Source organism: Sylvia atricapilla, chromosome 1 (assembly GCF_009819655.1).
Source record: "Sylvia atricapilla isolate bSylAtr1 chromosome 1, bSylAtr1.pri, whole genome shotgun sequence".
In the NCBI taxonomy this organism is placed as follows: Eukaryota; Metazoa; Chordata; class Aves; order Passeriformes; family Sylviidae; genus Sylvia; species Sylvia atricapilla.
Window position 1 is genome coordinate 76,257,184 of NC_089140.1, and position 19,072 is coordinate 76,276,255.

Sequence of the window (19,072 nt, forward strand, 5' to 3'; positions counted from 1 at the left end):
ATGAGTAGAAAGATACACGATCACCACCTACTGATCTTCTGATTGTTGAGACTTGATTGTTGCAACTTGGCTTTCCCTCGGTCAAAGTGGTGGTGTATCAAAATGGGTAAGAAGACCACAAAATACAAAGTCTGGTATGTTAAACTACACTTAGGCTTATGCTGGGAAGAGTCTGGTACCTCCTCTAGGAGCAAGAAGCTTTCAGTTCTCTGGTGCAAGGCCTCAGAATATAGTCTAGAGGTGCTTTGGGGGTTTTTGACACCTTCTAAAACACAACAGCTGCCTCTCATGTCAGCACAGTTGAGACAGTTATGCCTGATCAGACTTTCCGTGGAGACAAGAGGGGAGGAATTTTACAGCAGAGATGTAAAAGGGAGGGCAGTTAGCATGATAAGAGACATCATCTTGACTTGCAGGATTTGCCTCTCATCTCACTCAAAGCCCAGCTTGCAGCCTCCAGGCAGTGCCAGTTCACTCCATCACTCTTTATCTAGACTGGATTACACACCCAAAAACTCACCTCCTCCCCTCTGTGAGGTATAAATCTGGCCTCGGCAATGCATCCTGCTGCCTCCACAAATGGGCAAATGGTTTGAGACATTAAACTTCATAAACTCTTGTGCTCCTCCATCTCCTCACTGTGGGTATTGGAAAGAGCAGAAATGCTGTGTAAGCCCAGCTGAGTAATGACTAAAACATTCTTGGTTTATCAATGTTGTTTGGGTCACAAGTGCAAATAGTGCACCATAGTCGCTTCTATGAAGAAAATTAACTCTCATCCCATCCAAAACCAATAGACAACTTCACTGCAAATGGAGTTTAATTAATATCAAGTCACACAAATTTAACTTTATTTTTTGTAAAAATAGACAGGCAGATACATAAAAGATATTTTAAAAGTCCTGAAATGAAAAGTGAGCCTAGGAAATTAGAAATAGATCATACATTTTTCTAAAATCAGTCCATAAGTATAAAACTTATAGAAGTTTTTCCCAGCTATGCTACACTGATAATAAAAAATGCTGAAAGGATATGCTTAATACGAGTATTATGAAGACAACATAAGTTGCAATAAAAACCCCCAAACAATTAAAATAATGAAGAAAAGAAAACATGTAAAATATATGAGAAGGCCAACTCCAATCTGAACTGAACTATACTGACAAATTAATGTTATTCTCTAGCTACTGAATGTTTCTTAATAAGGTACATTAACCTGAAGTCAAAAACTAGAGCTAATAAACACTAAGTTGATAAGTCTGCATTAACGAGAGAGACACTGGGTGAAGAGCACAAACCAAACTACTTTAAAAAATAATTTTTTGAAGTCAAACTAACTCATGCACACTCTTTTCCGTATGATAATAGGTCATTGTCAAATGTAATATATTTTTAATCTTCTACAAGGTCAGCAGCCTGCCTTCTACTTATTGTAACTATTTCTTTGTGCTGCTTAACAATTTTCATCCAAATAATTCAGCATCCATGTGAGGGTCTTATTGTAGGACTTTCGAATACATTACCCTTCTCTGTTGTAATTAATCTTTTAATTGCCTGATCCTAATTCAGCAGAAAGAGGTGGTCAATTAATGCAGATACACATGTCTATATATACTATCTGTGCCTGCTGATAGCATTCCTTTTGATATTGCATTTCATAAAAACAGACTTAGTGATTCCTTTTTAGGGTTTACAGTGCCTCTATTAAAATGCATGATTTTCAGTAGGAAGACTGCTTTCTTTCTTTTGGTAAAACTTGGTATTTTCTCTTATTTTGCTTCTATGAAAGAAGTTAGTTTCTCATTCCACTTGTGGTTTTGATTTTTCTCTAGCTCCCTGTACTCAATACACATTCAGTGTGATGATTTTTTGTAGAATCAATTTGTGTTTTATAGAAATATGTGGTATAAAATCATTTTATGTGTAAGAAATAAAAGACGATTGGGAAACTGCAGCCTCTGCCTGGAACAGGGGAAGCAGCGCATTTGCAATAGAAAGAAGGGTGTCTCCACCAGGAGATGGGTCCTCTCCAAAGGTGGGATTGCCAAGGAGTCAGTGATCAACACCTGATGGAAATCTTATCTACATCGGCCTGGGTGAGCATCCCAATACTGAGTTCCTGTAAATGTAATCAAGCGTCCATTCCTGCCCGGAAAACTATTCATGGGATTGGCAGATGGGAAGCAAAGAAATCTCAATATGGAACAGCAACTGAGTGGACAAAAGGATGAGGCAACCTTCTTTCTGGCCAAAAAACTGTATAAAACTGGCCTTGCAAAAGCCAGTGAATGAAGGACATACAGTGCGATAGATGCCGGATCTAAGGTTCACCCAGCACCGATCCTGGGCTAAGTGCTGACCTTTGTTTGTGGCTTTTTTGAATTTTTATTGGGCAATATTTATCAATAAAACTGCTTATTGATGAAATTGGGTAATCATTTATTACATTCACCATGCATTCTTCAGACAGTTCTTGGTACTTGAGGCATTGACGTCAAAGATTGCAGTGATTACATTTTGTGATTCATGATACAAAGAAATTATTTTCTTATGAAGATGTATCTGAATCAGTAAAAATTATCTTTACTAAACAACAAGTGGTTGCATGGACTCAAATTCAGTCTGGAAGCAACCTGCTTGAACAACATAACAAGAAAAGATCATCTGACAAATAGATATTGGCTCCATTGAAATCCAAAGTTAAGGTGTGTGTTTATAAAAAGTATGACTAAATGCTACCCCTTACATTTGAAATTGGCTTTCAGATCAGTAAAAATCTGCAGAAAGTGCTTGAAAGCAAACTGAAAAAAAAAGCTCTAAGACCGAGTTCCCAAAACTAAGTGAAAAAGAAAGAAAAGTATTCAAATTAAAACATATGGTAGTTGTTTTATCCAACTTTTTTTGTAGCATTTTAGTTTACTTATCAATTCTGGGATAAAGGCATTAATTTTCAATCACTGATTTGAAATCTGCTTGATGGTTTTATTCAAGGTCAAATGGAAATAGGAATTCCCACCAAGAGAAATGGTAGTAGTGTTTTTAAAAATAGAAGCTGTATAGAAAAAGAGGAAGCAAAACAGTCCATCAAAAGATTTCCACCATTTTCCTTAAAAACTCTGATAATCATTAAAACTAAGCAAAACAAGGATGCATTGGAATCCAAATTTTCAGAACAAGAATTGCATGATTTTGGCAACTACTTTAATATTTTTAAGTCAGATTATAGAAGAAATGTGTTCTAACTTGTAAATGTTGCTGCTAAGAATGCAACAGATTGATTTTTATCAAATGGAGAGTTAACAGTAACAGACCGTGGAAGTTAGAAAAATTAAAAATTTTACCTTTCAGTCATACAATTCTGCCAACTTTTATAGTGGTATCTTTTTACTAAAAGAATATTCATAAGAAAAACAAAAAGAATGAACTCATATAAAGAGCTTTTATATCAACAGCATCAGGTTATTTCAGTGAAAAAGGTGAGCAAATAAATAATTTGAATGGTTTCTTGGAAAACAGCTTTCTTTCAGTTGGGCTCAGATGAAACAATGTCTTCTGATTACTATTCATGAAGGTATAAGACTGGATATGAGACTTTTTGTGGCAGTCATTTCAAGCATTTCTTAGATTTCTGGAGCAGAAACAAGTCTGTAAGTCCCATCACCTTCACCTAGACATGGACAAGGCCAGTTTAAATTCATGATGACATTTGCAGATAGTCAACTGGCATATTTGTCCAGCTGTGTTCTCCAAATACGCTTCAGATTCTGCATTACCTGATTTTATACTGGAAACTGACGCAGTGAACCACCAAGGAAGGCATACAAAATGCATGAAAAATACCTCTATTTTCCCTTTCGATATTTTAGATAACCAAAATGTACAGACTATAGCCATATTGATGCAGCAAAGACAGAAATAAGAAATAAATATCAAGGTTTCATGACTTAAAGTAGACTTTGGTAGTGTGCTCATTTTGATCTACGACAGTATTTTTAGGTATTATAAACAAATGCGACCTGCCAACCATTAAGTCTGACTTAGAGACTGTGACATATGGCTGTTATACATACACAGTCCCTTGGATTCTTAAAAAACCTGACTAAGGTCAAGGAACCCTGTGCCTTCCCTCTCTCATTTATATTTTATGATTCAAGAACAAGGTGAAGTCCTCTAGACAGTTATTACTGAGTTACACAGTAGATGGATATGTTTCAGATTATGATTTATCAAGGTCAAAAAGTGGTGTAACTCACCAGATTTTGACACAATTGCCTTCACAGATACTTAAATTATTAGGAAATAGCATAAGACATCTTAGTTCAATTTCAGAAATCCCTAGTACTTGAAAAGATATTCACATATTTTTTTCCACATCTCGTGATCATAGCATTAGTAATATAATTATCAATTCTCTAGGTAGCAAACATTTAATATATTCTGACATATTCATCATGCACATATTTGTATTGACATGGCTAAGAGCTTTTTTCATTTTCATTATATTTCCTAGCCAAAGGCAAAATTAGGTCCTGTGCCAGTTTTCATTCTATCTGTGCTAAAACTGAAATTCTATACATGGAAAGGAAAAAAAATGAAAAGAAAGTACCATTGATAAATGGAACTGAATTGTGAGGTATGTTCTTTGTTGTCTTATAGAATCTCAAACACAAAAATAATGAGATCATCTCTGGCCTGGGGCATGGATCCTAAAGCTCATGCACCCAGAGGGCTTTATGAACTTCTACAGTCTCATAAAAATCAATAGTAGTATTCATGAGATGAAAGTTATTTGCATGCTTAGGTCCTTTCAAAGTCAATGCTTTTATTATTTGGATTCAGGCTCAAAGTTTTAAGTGACCAACTGTGTCAGTAGCTCACTGAAAGAGTAACAGAAAAATTATGCCTGTCATGCTGAGTTCAAGAAAAATACTTTCTTCTTTTCACCTTCCCTTCCTCTTCTGTGTGCTTTGAATATGTCAACAGCCTGATGCTACAAATCAGCATGCAAGTGGTTTATGAATTTTTTTAAAGTATGCTTATATCAGCATTCAGCAAGTATAGATTTTTTTTATTCTATTATTGTGACATTGGTTTATAGATGTGGAAGTACAAAAAATGTCACATATTTTATATGTAAATCATGTGAAAGCACAAAAATAAGACAAATACAAGAGCTAGTGTGATGAAGACATCTAAGGTTCACATAACAGACAGACAGATATCCAGGAACTTCAGTTAAACAAGAGATGGAGGACACAGAACAGAGATGGCCTGTTAATGGACCAACGCTGACAATGCACAGAAATCACCAAACTCTGGTCTTTGCAGATCAGCAACAGCCAGAAAAGAGATGCTGAAACTGCATAAAGCAAACCCAAAAATATCTCACTGACCCCCTGTTAGAGAGCCAGCAGTAACAGAGCCGTTACAGATGGACCAGTGGAATGGCAATGTCTATTTGTTGGGTTCTTTGGGTTTTTTTTTTACTTCCTACAGATGAAAATTGGCTGTTCCTTTTACATATCTCTTCTGTAACAAGAACTTGACAGCCTAGTACTCCTGTGTTCTTCAGCTAGGAGTTTCAGATGGCAGAGAAGGAAGATAGGAAAGTAGAGTCCACTCTACTTTTTTGAGGACTTTGTCTGGATGAAACCTTACTAGGTATCAAATCAATCCAGTTGCTCAAAGCTCCATCCATCCAGCCTTAAACACTTCCACATATGGGGAATCCCCAGCTTCTCTGGGAAACCTGCTCCAGTGCCTCACCACCCTTACAGTGAATAATGTCTTCCCAGTATCTCTTTTAATCCTTCAGTTTAAAGACATTCCCCCTTGCCATATCACTACATGCCCTTGTTGAAAGTCCCTCTCCAGCTCTCTTGTAGACCCCTTTAGGTACTGTAAGGCTGCCATAAGGTCTCATTTCTCTTCTCTATGTAGAAAAACCCCAACTCGATCATCCCATTTTCATAGCAGAGATGCTCCAGGTATCTGATCAACTCAGTGTCTCTACTCTGGACTTACTCCAACAGGTCCATCTCCTCCTTACATTGGGGGCCCCAGAGCTGGATAAAGTACTCCAGGTGGTCTCATGAATTCTGAAAAAAGGGGGAGAATAACCTCCTTTAACCTGCTGCTGAATATACCTCGCTCACGATTTTATTAAAAGACACATTAAAAATTTTGACATTTAATCCTTAGAGACCAAGATAAATACAGCTATAAGAGTATTATTGCATTTTTAAAATTTACCTTCCTCACTTGGATGAATTCCTTTTGCAGGTAAAAATTATAGGTATGTGTATTTCTGTGCTTAACAAAACTGGTATAATATCACTACTACATTTCTTAAATAGCAAACAAGAAATGCCATAAAGTTCAATGAGCACATCTTCCCTCTCAGAAAACCTCAGAGGAACGCACACAAGGATAGTATATGCAATGTACTTACTAATAGCAAAATTGTAGATTCTGAAGGTCCCAAAGGTGATATGAGGGTCATGCATTTAGAATAGTATTATGGGGGGGGGGTTGTTTGTTTGCTTACTTGTTTGTTTTTACCTCAGTTATTAAGGAAACGTGAATACTAATATTAGTGTTGAAAGAGCAACTGAATGGAGTAAACTCAAGGCATTTCAAAATATGAAATGAGATTATCATTTGCACCTATAAAGATACAGAATAGCTTTAACTTATATTTTGATTCATGCTATATAAATCTATTTGTCAGCTTTTATCACATCCTGGTTTTCAGTTAAAACATTTTGTATCTAAGCTCCAAAACCTTCATTCTGATTAACTGAATCTTCAGATGCACCCTCTATTTAGCTGCGTTTTACCATCTTACATTTACACTAAGGTATCTATCATAAGATATTAAATCACTATAAGTCAACTGAATTTTCCTTTGAAGGCTTTCTTTTTCTCTCTTTTTTTTTTTTTTTTTTTTTTTTTTTTTTTTTTTTTTTTTTTTTTTTTCCAAACGTGTGCTACATAGTTTTTATCTTAATTTTTCCTTCTTCAAAAACCAGGAGCATTGTCAAGAAGTAAAAAGAACACATAAAACACATAACCATTTGGTTTTGGTAATTTGAATGCTCAGAAGTACTGCCACAACGTTCCCAGCTGGTTCCAAACTGAAGGACCTTCTAATGCTGTCTACTTATATGTAGGGGATATGTACAAAATAGGCACAGTGAAGTATAAGAAGTTGAAAGGGCCAAGAAGTGTACACAGGAAGAGGTGAGCAAAGAAAATCCTCCAGGAGGGGAAGGCTGGGAATATTGGCTACACACACTTTAGCAAACTCTCTGAAGTAATTTCCCACAGCATTCTCCTGGACAAGCTGGCTGCCCATGGCTTGGATTAGCATGTTCATTGCTGAGTAAAAAGTTGGCTGGATGGCCAGGATAGAAGAGTGCTGGTGAAAGAGGTTGAATGCAGCCAGTGGCCAGTCATCAGTGGTGTTGCCCAAGGCTCAGTATGGGTTCCAGTCCTGTTTAACATCTTTGTGAATGACCAGGGGACTGAGTGCACCCTTGGTGAGTTTGCAGACAACACTAAGCTGGGCAAGAGTCTTAATCTGCTGGAAGGTAGGAAAGCTCTGCAGAGGGATCTGGACAGGCTGGACCAATGGGACAAGGCCAGTGGTTTAAGGTTCAATAAGGTGAAGTGCCCAGTTATCCTTGTAGCTGGACTGACTAGTTCAATATATAGCTATCAGAAGCCAGTAGAATTTTACTCTTTATTTTTAGTTCATACAGGTTTATCATGAATTGAGCCTCCATTTCCAGCATCTCTATTCAGAATGCAGCCTTAAGTATTCTTTCTGCCATTTGTTCAAATTCAAGTAGCTGCTATTAATGTCTCTCTTGTATTATTCAAATCAAATAATTCTCATGTCAAACAGATGGAGAAATATTTTCTTAACATTTGCTAAATTTCACTGCACCATGTGTATGAACTTCAGCAACACAGGAAAAAAGTTTGCAAAATTTCCTTTCCTCAAACATGACTGGGTTAACTGTAGCTTCTCTTTATTCTCAGAACATTAAAACACTACACAACTATAGAAAGGCTGCATCCAATTTCTGTCCTGAAAATGAAGGAATTGTGCATTGGTCTCTCAATGGCTGATTTAAACAATGCCATCACTGTTCCTATAGGAGATCCTTTATTTTCTGTTTTTCTCTGTGTCCTGGGATGACTTAATGCTGCTGAATGGTATCCCCATTTGTCTGTTTAGCCCAGTAAAAAGTTCTGCACATTTAAAACTAGATCCAAGAGCAAAGAGAGGGGTAAGTGGCGGCACACAGTTTGTGTGTGCAGAAACTTCATTTTCACTCCCCTGGAATTACTCTTCTCTGGGTGTGTGTTGTCTGCAGCACAGATAGCAGGAGAGAGCTCTCCTTTGCTTTTAGTTAGTTTTTAGCTAGCTGAGGCAGCAAAGTTCTCCAGACTGTGTTTTTTCTTTTCCTTGGAGCTGAGCAGTCCTGCTCAAGATGAAAACCCAGAAAAACACCAGGAGCTCATAGCTGTGGCCCAATGGGGCCTGGGATGTGGCATTCCAGCATTGAAGGCACTGATAAGAGACTGAGCGAGCTGAGCTACGCCCCACAACAAGGACTCTCTCTGAATTTGCCATCTCTTCAGAACAGCAAGAAATTCCATTGTTTAACAATATTCATTTTTCCATGTTTGTGAGTACTTTTCTGGTTAAACAAATAGATTTTCTAGTTTTCTTGAAAGAGATTTACCTCGCAAACCGTTTGGGACAAGGGCCATTGGAATTTGCTTTCTAGAAAAGACCACTTCAGAAATTTCCTCCCAAAATTTGCCCTAAACTAGGACACTCTCTCAAAAGTATTCCAAGCACTTCACCATGAGTTCTAGACACAAAGGCATCCAGTGAATGTAGTATCTCCACAGCCACTTCTTCACACCTGGGAGACCAACAACAGTGGTTTAATTTCCACTAACAGCAGTAACTATTGTTCCATGGCAAAAGGAAATATATGAATTGCAAAGGGAGTTGTCTTTGAGAAAAGCTGAAGATCTTCATTCTCCCAGACAGGAACAACTAATTGTAGATCATGTAAAGGACATGGTTTTCTTCAGAAGGTAATACTTAGCTCAACTGCATTCAGGTCTATATTACTGAACTACGTTTCCATAAACTATTAAATTCGTAAAGTTTCCAGTTTCATTAATGTATCATGCTCTTGTTTTCTCCAGAAATCAAGTATGGCAGAGGATATCAACTGACATAGTTGAGTAACCAAGATTCTGACATTACTTGCCAAAGTTTTCAGAGCTGTCAAGATAATAAAGGATATGTATCCCACAGATTTGGCCAAAACCAAGCACTCAAAACAAGGCAGAGTAGCAATAAAATGTGAGAGTAAAATCCATATTCCTACTTCTAGACATACTTTGATCAAGTGCATGCAATTATACCTCTATCTCATGGCTGGTTAAAGCAACCGTTGTGACCTGCTACTGACTGAAATAAAGGAGGTGATCTATAAATAAGGGCATAGAAATCTACTTTTGATTTTGACAACTTCCTCTTTGACATACTCCTTTGTTTTTCTCTAGGAGAATCAATTCTTTGGTTCTGAAAATAAGGCCTTAAAAGTAGATATAATTATTAGTTATGTTTAAATTACTCATTCCTCAGAACTTCACTGGCCAAATGTTCACTAGTCTTCCAAATGTTATGAAGGAGAAGACTCCATTCAAGGAATAGGAGAAATACTGTGCATCTTCCTTGAAGAAACTGCAGCTAATCAGGCACAAAATAACCACAGTTCAATATTCTCTGTGAAATAGAGTTGGTCAGTTCCAAGATTAAGAGATTTGATAATACCTGATTTGACTAAAGATGAGCAAGAAATAAAGCAATAGGCTCATCTAAACTGATCTTGTTGCTAAATGTATGGGTAGATGTCGATACTTTTAGGAAAAAATAGTTCACTGCAGAAAGAGAGGAAACACTGAAGCAACAGTTTAGAAAGAACTGTACAATAACACCATTAAGAAGAGAATTAGCATATACAGATGCACTTGGCTTTTCTTGGGTGGTGATAATATCATGCTTTCAATGGCTCAAGTCTTACTGGTGTTATTTGGTTTTAAGAATATAATTATAGTTGGTCTCATAATTAAGTAATGTGCATTAGATCAATCTAAGCTTTTGTGTGTGGTACCTTCCCAAAAATCTGCTCAGAAAACAGGATTAGGTTTCAGAAAAAGGTTGAATGATCTATAATTAAAACAAAAGTAGTTTTTTTTAGTAGCTTGTATAGTGGAAAACCTTTTTTTTTAATGAAGTGTTAAGGCCTCTGGATATATATAGAAGACACTGAACATAAATCAATTTAAATTGTGAAACAAAAAGAAGTATCCTTGTTACACATTAATACTGGATAACTGTGGAAGAAATGTGTTACAACCAACCAAAAAAATTTCATAGTCAAAAAACTTGATTGGCAAGTGCAATTTAGCAGATCTCTAGTGAGAAAACTTCACATTAATTTATGTTGGAACTTTTTACAGTTACATGACTGGGACAAAGGAAAAAAATGTAACACATTAAACTTTTGGAAATTGTTACTGTGCATAAGCTCAAAGGGGTTTTTTCTTATGTCTACCTAAAAGCCTAGAATAACAAAACCGATAGAATCTCAGCGAGACTGAGAGGTTGCATTTAGAGAAAAGAGTCAAAAACCTCTTGCATGTAATACTCGTCATTCCTAATCTATAACTAAAAACAAAGCAAATTAGCAACTTCTTTGAAGTGATTGGAGGCTTGTCCTGTGTTTTGCCTATATGCAACATAAGCAAGTAAAAAACCTATAAAATCTTAGACTTTTGCAGCCAAAGCAAAAGGAGACTAAACTAACCACTATAATATCAGGTGAATATATTCTTCAAAAATATAAAGCAAGTAACCTCATGGGAAGCTTATCAAGCTGTGATAGAATAGGCATTCCAAGAGAACACAGTTTGTTAACATGTATTCAGTAGTCTTGAAAAATCAAGCATGTCAAGCCGGAGACACAGCACAATACAAAATAACTTGCTGTAATTTCTTATACATGACTACAAATGTGACTCTAGAGGTTTTTTTTCCAGATTTCTGGGGAGAACAACAACAACAACAACAACAAAAGCTACATACAATTAATTAGAACTGCTAAATACTGTATTCAAGCAGGAACCATCAGCTGCATGAATATAGGATAAGGAAAAATATCCTAGGATGCATCTGTTAAGGAAAGAGAGGCCATGAATAATAGCAAGACATGAGATTGGTTAAAGACAGTATTGCCCCAGTGTTCTAACCATGACAGTACTATATCTCATTAAATCCTCAGGTATAATACTTTAAATAATTTGAAATCTTAATTTTGAGTAAGATAAACCTACTTGGAAAGCATCAATAGAATCATATTTCCCAGAACTGCCACTGAAGACAGGATGAATGAAGTAGCTTTTTTTAGTGAAGGCTGTGGCAGGCATGAAGCAGCAGATAATGTGTTCACATTCAGACATATGCATGACTGCTGGAGAAAGAAAAGGGAGAATACACATTAAGAATGTACTATGGCAGATCATAAAGGCCTGCATGTACTGGTATCCAAAACCTTTTTATCAAAGTACTTCTAGAAACTGATAAACCATAGTTCAAACTGATTTTCACATCAGGTAACAACAGAGTTGTGGTGAATGGTCTCAAAAGACAGAAGACAGATAGCTTGCTGACTGAGCATCATAGTCCACCCTATTGTCTCCATAACCATATTGCAAAAACTCTACCTGTAATAACTAATATTCCCAAAGTAATTTTAGTTGTGCACCAGCTAGGATGTTTACTCACCTACCTAAAATTTCAGTAGGTCAGGCCATTAGTTCATCTTCTAAAAGGTTTTAAAACACTTGTAAGAAAAAGGAGAATTTACATGTCAAATTTAAGATGTACCTTCACCATTCTTGTTACTTTGATAGTCATCCTCAGGAAAATGACACATTGCAAATCAGAATTAAGAGAATCATCTCCAAGAAGCCACAAGATGTATTTACCTGGAATTTCTGTCTTTTAGATTTAATCCTAAAGAAAAGAAAGAGTATGAGAGAATACAGCAGAAGCTGTAGAGAAAAGATCACTCGCCAACAGTATTGATACTGAGAAAAATGATAAAACAACTATATCAGCTTCAGAGAAAGATAAGCAAAGTTATTTGACAGAACATGGGAAAATGTATGAAATATATTAAATGAGCCCCAGGGTTTTGTTGAGACTTATCTAAATAGAAGTCTGCCTAGTCATTTAAGGATAGACATGACAGTGTAGCTCTTTTCTTTTCCTTTTCTATCAGGGGAATAGTATTTCTAAATGTCAAAAATGTACTGTAATTCTAGTCTTCATGCAGAAAGGAAAGGTAACCTCTTCTAGCAGTCCCCTAATACAGCTTTTTTTTATTTTTTTTTTCTTCCCAACGGTTTACTATGTGTTTTATCTGGTTAACAGAAGAGACATAGACTATAGTAAAGATCAATAAGTGTGAGGGTGTTAAAAGACGAGAAGTGTAGTGTAACCCTGCAGCCCACAAAGAGATGGCAATGACACTGCCAGTGCAATGACACAGCCTTTTGGCAGGCTCATGGCCCTCACTTGGTGTCATCTTGGACTCATCTTGGCTTGTCTGTAGCCAAGTCTTTGTTTTTCTATCTGTAACAGCAATCGTCAAACCACTGCTTGATTAATTTACTCTTCTATGCTTCTAGATTTCTCTTGGCTTTATCAGTTATGTTGTGGCTATTGTTGTGTGTATAACTGACTACAGTAACAAGAGTTGGGGTAGCCCTGGTGGGCCATGGGCTCCAACATGGTTCTCCAGCACAAATTTTTCCCAGAACATTTGCATAATTAGTCATTTCATCATCAGGCAGGTACTAAACCACACAATTGCACCAAAACCTGTCTCTGAGCCCAAGTTGCAAAATCCGTGGAAAGTGGAGAGGAGAGGTTGTGTTCAGGGTGTGACAATAGCTTAATTAAACTGTGTAGAATGAAATCTCTATTATGACCCTAGAATCTGATGCAAGATAGATAAACAGGAGATTTGATGGCTGTTAGCAGCCATCAATGGTCCTTCACTGCTCATTAAGGAAAGTAACCATGAGAGTTGGCAAAAATGGTTTTCAGGGTAACAAACCTCACAAAAGTACCCAGCATTTATGTAAGACACTCACTTTGCTCCTCATAAAGGAGTCTGAATGGTGATGGCTCACCTCTATTGATGATCTTTACAAAGTTATAGGGAGAAAGAGAAGGATACTAGGTTCTGCCACATAAGTAAGGTTCATATTACTATATTGTTGGCAGTTAGGATTTTTTTCCTTTATTTTATTTTTTTTTTTTTAAATTTTCTTTCTCTCAGGGAATTTTCTTCCATTTTTTGCCTAAGAGATGGGAAGAACCAATACTTATGAGAAAAAAGTGGCCATGTTTGGGGGACAGGTGTACCCTTTTACTGCTTCTCCGACTGTGAGTGAGGCTTTGCTTGTAAGAGTGGCCATTGAACTGGGACCTTATCAGTCACCTGATCTCACAGGAAAGAATCCTCACCATCTACTCAGGTGTCCCAGGGTGGAGCCTCGGACCTCAACCCCTGAACTCATCCCAGGGAGCACATCCCAGCTGTCTGTGGGAGCATGGCTGCTGCTGCACAGCCACTGCTTCAGGTGCTTCACTCCACTTTAACCCAATATCCTGTGTCAGCCCAATCCCTTGTGATTCCTACTATGGCTGCTCCATTGTGTTTGCCACCCCAGTGTTGCAACAGGACACGAAAAAGACTACGCTCACCCGTCAGGATGTGAGATGAAAAGGAAAATGGCAGTTTATTTGGGAATCTCAACTTATATAGTTTTTGGGATTTGGTTAAGGATTGAGGCAAGAGAAGAACACTTTTCTGACCTCAGTGGTTAACTCAGAAGTTTATCAATTTGTCTTTTCTCTTGGAAAGAATGTGTTGTTTACAAAATATCAGTCTTTGTTTTTGTCACAAGCATGAGAAAACTCCAGTAGAAATGAAAAAAATCAAGGCTGAAAAATTAGGGCAACACCCTGATATCTGCTCTGCTATGCTGTCCCAGGTGCTGCTCCAAGGTTCCTTCTACAGCCCATTGCATCATAGAGAGGGGCACTGGGACCAGCTGCCCCTGGGGGTTTGTCACAGAGGCCACTTTTCCATCTGTTCCACTGGTGGGCCTGCCATTGTCCATGTGAGAGGGGGGCTGAACTCACCTCCTGCAGGCACGGGGGAATCATCACACCCAGCCTGCCTGGCCAGGGGCCACCAGCGCCCCTGCTGGCTGTGACTGTGACTGCACCAACCAGGAATGCGCTCGCAGCCGAGAGAAAGCTGTTCTCACTTGATTTATGGTTTTGTTTGTTGCTGCTGCCATTGTTTGTCTGCCATGTTATACATATATAGATACTAGTAAATTACTGTTATTCCTTTTCCCAGAATCTTTGTCTGAAAACCTCTTAATTTCAAAGTTGTAATAGTGTGGAGGGAAGAGTGTCACATTTTCCATTCCAAGGGGGGTTCGTGCCTTCCTTGGTAGGCACCTGTCTTTCAAACCAAGACATATACAAAAGTTTTTTTCTGAGAAATATATAGGATCCAAGTCTATAAAATATGTAGATATATTGTTTACCCTAGACAAGAAATCCACTAGTAGCTCCTTATTTTAATTTTCACTAAGTATTGTTCCCATTTCAGTCATATTTTACTACATGACTAATTTTCCCTCTTTGGTACTTACAATAATTACTTCTGAGAAAAAATATCAGAAGGAGGTTTAAAAAAGCTAGATGAAAACTAAACAATACTTTATCACATTTATTCTTAAAAAAATATTCGGAGACAGGAGCTTCAGAGTTAGACTGAAGATTGAAATTACATATTCTAAGCCTCTTCAGGCTTGTGATGGAATTCAGCAACTGAGAAATATCTATATTTTGCTTACAATACTCCATTGTGCCTCACAGTTTTGGTAGGTAGTTGAAGTACTTAGATAAAGAACTGGAGCTTTAAGTAAATTAGTCATGATTCCCAATTAAATTTGACTGTACAATCATCAATTCCATTGATAATTTTGCCTTGAACAGCTACTTGAACAGTTTGTTCTTGTGTATCTTTCAAACTTAAATATTAAAAATTCTGCACAAGGTGCCTTAAATTTTCCTTCTGAGAAATATATGCAAAGACTCATAAATTAATCATTATTTCTCTTTTTTCTTGACTTACATAGTCTAACCAATTCTTTCTCATTGAAACATGAAAATATTTTAAGTAGAACATCTCTCAGCTGTTACAATAGAGAATAGCTAATCAGAACTTAATATGTTGTCGTTAGCAAAGAGATGGAAAAAATGTAAATATTTGTTCAGTAAATCACTGCACTTGACATAATGAGACATTCAAGACATTGAAGCAGATATAATTGTGCAGAAGCAGTTTTTTGAATGTTTTGTCTAGTCTGCGCTTCCCCTCCCAAAAAAGTGACTTTCCTTTTTTTAGCAAAATGTTGTAAAGTAACTCGAGACAAAATTCTTAAGATCTCATGTTTAAGTTTCTTCTCTGAAATGTAGTAATTCTGGCTTAGTTACTATTGCATAGAGAGAGGTTCTCAGTAGTAAAATAAATTATTTCCTGAGAGCTGTGTTTGATACAATGTAAATCAGAAATGGAGTACATTATCACAAGCACATGATCAAAAGAATATTTATATTGCAGTAAATTATTTACTTGATAGAAGACATGACTGTTTCTCACTATTCATGTAACTGATGAAGAGTTCTTTACTTTCATCACCATTCTTGAAGCATGAAGCTTTAAAAAAAGCTGTGTTCACACATTTTTTCCTGACAAGTCAGAAAAGCAAACTAAGGTTTGTATAAAGTAAGTAGAGAAGTGAAGAATAAATTCAGTTGATGCAAAAAATATGAGGAGCTTGTGTAGACTAATACAGTAACTGCTTCTTGGAGAAAGCCATAATATTTTTACCCTACACAGACATTGTAGTTTGTTTTTATTACATCTTACTGTTACTAAATCTAAAAATTGAAAGTTTTAAATATAATAAATATTCAGTGCACTCCTCTTAGATGAGCATCCACCCCTAAAACTCTGTCACTTTTTTCCATTATTGAGACTAAAAATCTTTACAAATCATACAATTTATCAAATGGGCAAATCCTTTCCTAAATTCAATTCTTCAAAGATCTTCCTTTCAAGAATAATATTATTTGTAATTTAAAGCAACTAAACTACTGGTGTGTGATTTATTTCCAAGTAAGGGAATGGAAGAAGAATCTTGCAGATTGCAAGGGACCTCCAGAAGTCCTTTTGTCCAAGACATTGCTAGAAGTCAAACCAGTTGGAGTAGGTGGCTCAGGGTATGTTCAGTTGAATTTTAAAGATCTCATGACCTCCTGACGTACTTGTTTCAATGTCTGAATGTCTCAATGGTAAAAAAATTCCTTACATCAAGCAGATGTGCAACCTGTGGTTTTGGTATCTCATCCTTCTACTGTGAACATCCACAGAAAATCTAATCCTGTATGCAACATGGCCTCTCAACAGAGAGTTGTAGTCAGACTTACAATTTCCTCCCCACTTTTAGTTCTTTAAGTTGTAGAAGTCCATTTATTTCAATCTCTAATTTCATACTACAGCCCGCTACCATATTTGTAGCCCTCTTCTTGATCCACCACAGAACATCACTGTATTTCTTGGACTGAGAAGTCCAAAATCAAACATATAATATCAGAAGGGGTGTCACAGGTGAGAGAAATGGTGAACTCTTCATGGACATTCTTTTGCAGACCATTCTCTGAGCAGGACTCAAGAAAAAGAGGAGCCAGAGCCTGCCTGTGCGGAGTAGTATCAGAACTACAGGCTTCAGAATTATTAAAATATCATTCAGCATGGAAGGTTGTCAGGACAAGATGCCAAGACATGAAACACTGCTGTAATTAACTTCTATGAGGACCACCAGGTGAAAATTAACTCTTCTGTGTTTGTGCATTTCAGTAAACCTGGACACCGCCTGCCTCTACCTTCTTTCTTTCCTTTTTCAAACTTCCCCTTCACCAAAATTTCACCCTATAAATTGTGTATTCATTCAAAAATTAACTACCGCTTTGGTATAAGTTTCAAAAATTCACTGTTTAGAAGTGACTTTAGATAACTTAAACATGTTATCTTCCATGCATGGAGTATCTAAAAGGACCTGATCAGAGGTCCTCCACTGCCTCTCACTTGAATTTGTAGATATCTGCCAAGTGCAAGTCTGTACAACTCTAATGGTAAATTATTCGCATGAGGAACAGTGTGTTCATCAAAAAGCTGGAATAGGTCATAGACTGTTTCCCATGCCTTTTCCTGCTTCTGGTATTGACTTTCATGAGCTTTAGCTAATGATTTCAAGGCAGAGGTGGGTACATGGGATGTGGTTTTGTATTAGAGGGCAGTAAGAGTGAGGTTGCGCTTCAAGGAATGACAAGGCAGGAGACAACCATGACAGCACAGGCAATGCTCTCACTGTAGCCCCTGAGCCGGATAAGCAGTGCCAGATGGGAATAGCAACAGATTCCAATGGCAATCCTATGATCTTAAAACAAAGGTAAGGTCAACCAGTCAGGACTGAGGTTAATCCATGAAAGTACAGTGACTGCTCAGGGAGAGCTTGAGACAGGATCAGACCCTGGCAAAACCACAGCATAATTCAGGCCATGCATGATTACCCTGATCAGAACTGAGATGGAGCCTTTTAATAGATTTCTTTTTTTTTTTTTTTTTTTTTTTTTTTTTTTTTTTTTTAAAAGAGACCAGTAACCCATACTCTTTATCTCTATGCAGAACTCAAATGGATGGAGGGATAGGTTTTACATGGTATGAATATTTATAAGAACATATTTATTTGTATTGAAGCTTTCTGGTAATAAATTATTCATATTACTTTTGCTTTCATTTGCTGTCTTTTAACAGACCTACATTTTCACACATTCTGTAAATCCATACCATGGCACAAGCTAAGTCCATCACAGACCATAGAGACAACTAACCATTGCCCAACATGGGGGATTAGATGCTGGAAAGTAGTGCTGTGGAAAGGGACTTGAGTGTCCTTGTCAACAGAAAGTTCAATCTGAATCAGCAGTGCTCTGGCAGCCAGGAGGTGTGTGCATGTCCTGGGCAGCATCAGGCCCAGCATGGGCAGCTGGGCAAGAGAGGAGATTGTCCTGCTCTGCTCTGGGGCAGCCTCATCTCCAGTGCTGGGGGAAGGTTCAGGTGCCACAATGTAAGAAAAATATAAAATTATTAGAGAGTGTCCAAAGAAAGGCTACAAAGATGGTGAAGAGTGTAGAGGAGAAGCCATATGGAGCAGCTGAGGCCGCTTGATCTGTTCAGCCTGGAGGAGACGGAGGTGGGACTTCTTTGCAGTCAACAATTTTCTTATGAGGGGAAGAGGAGGGGGAGACAGTGAACGCCGCTCTGTGTTGATCAGTGAAAGCACCTGAGAGGCCTGCATGTGTGTCAGGGAAGGCTTAGGTTGGATATTAAGAAGTTCTTCAGCCAGAGGGGGCTTGGGCATGGAAAAAGCCAAGGAAGTGGTCAGAGCACCAAACCTGACAGAGTTAAAGGAGCATTTGGACAATGCTTTCAGGCACATGATGTTACACTTGAGTTGTCCTGTGAAGGTCCAGAAGTTGGACTCAGTGATCCTTGTAGGTCCCTAGCAAGTCTGCATAATCTGTGATTCTGTAATAAAGCTGTCCATCTCCCAAACAGGACATTTCCTGTCGTAGTAAGGCACATTATATATGACCTTATTATCCTTGGCAATTCTCACAACCTGAGTCCACCAAAAAATTAAACTGTAACACAGTTTTTAGGTATAATTAGTGACAGAATATTAAATTCATATCTAAGAGGGCTCATAATCAGCTAATAGCAGTAAGAGCATTTCTCTGAAGGGTGCTGAATGGAGA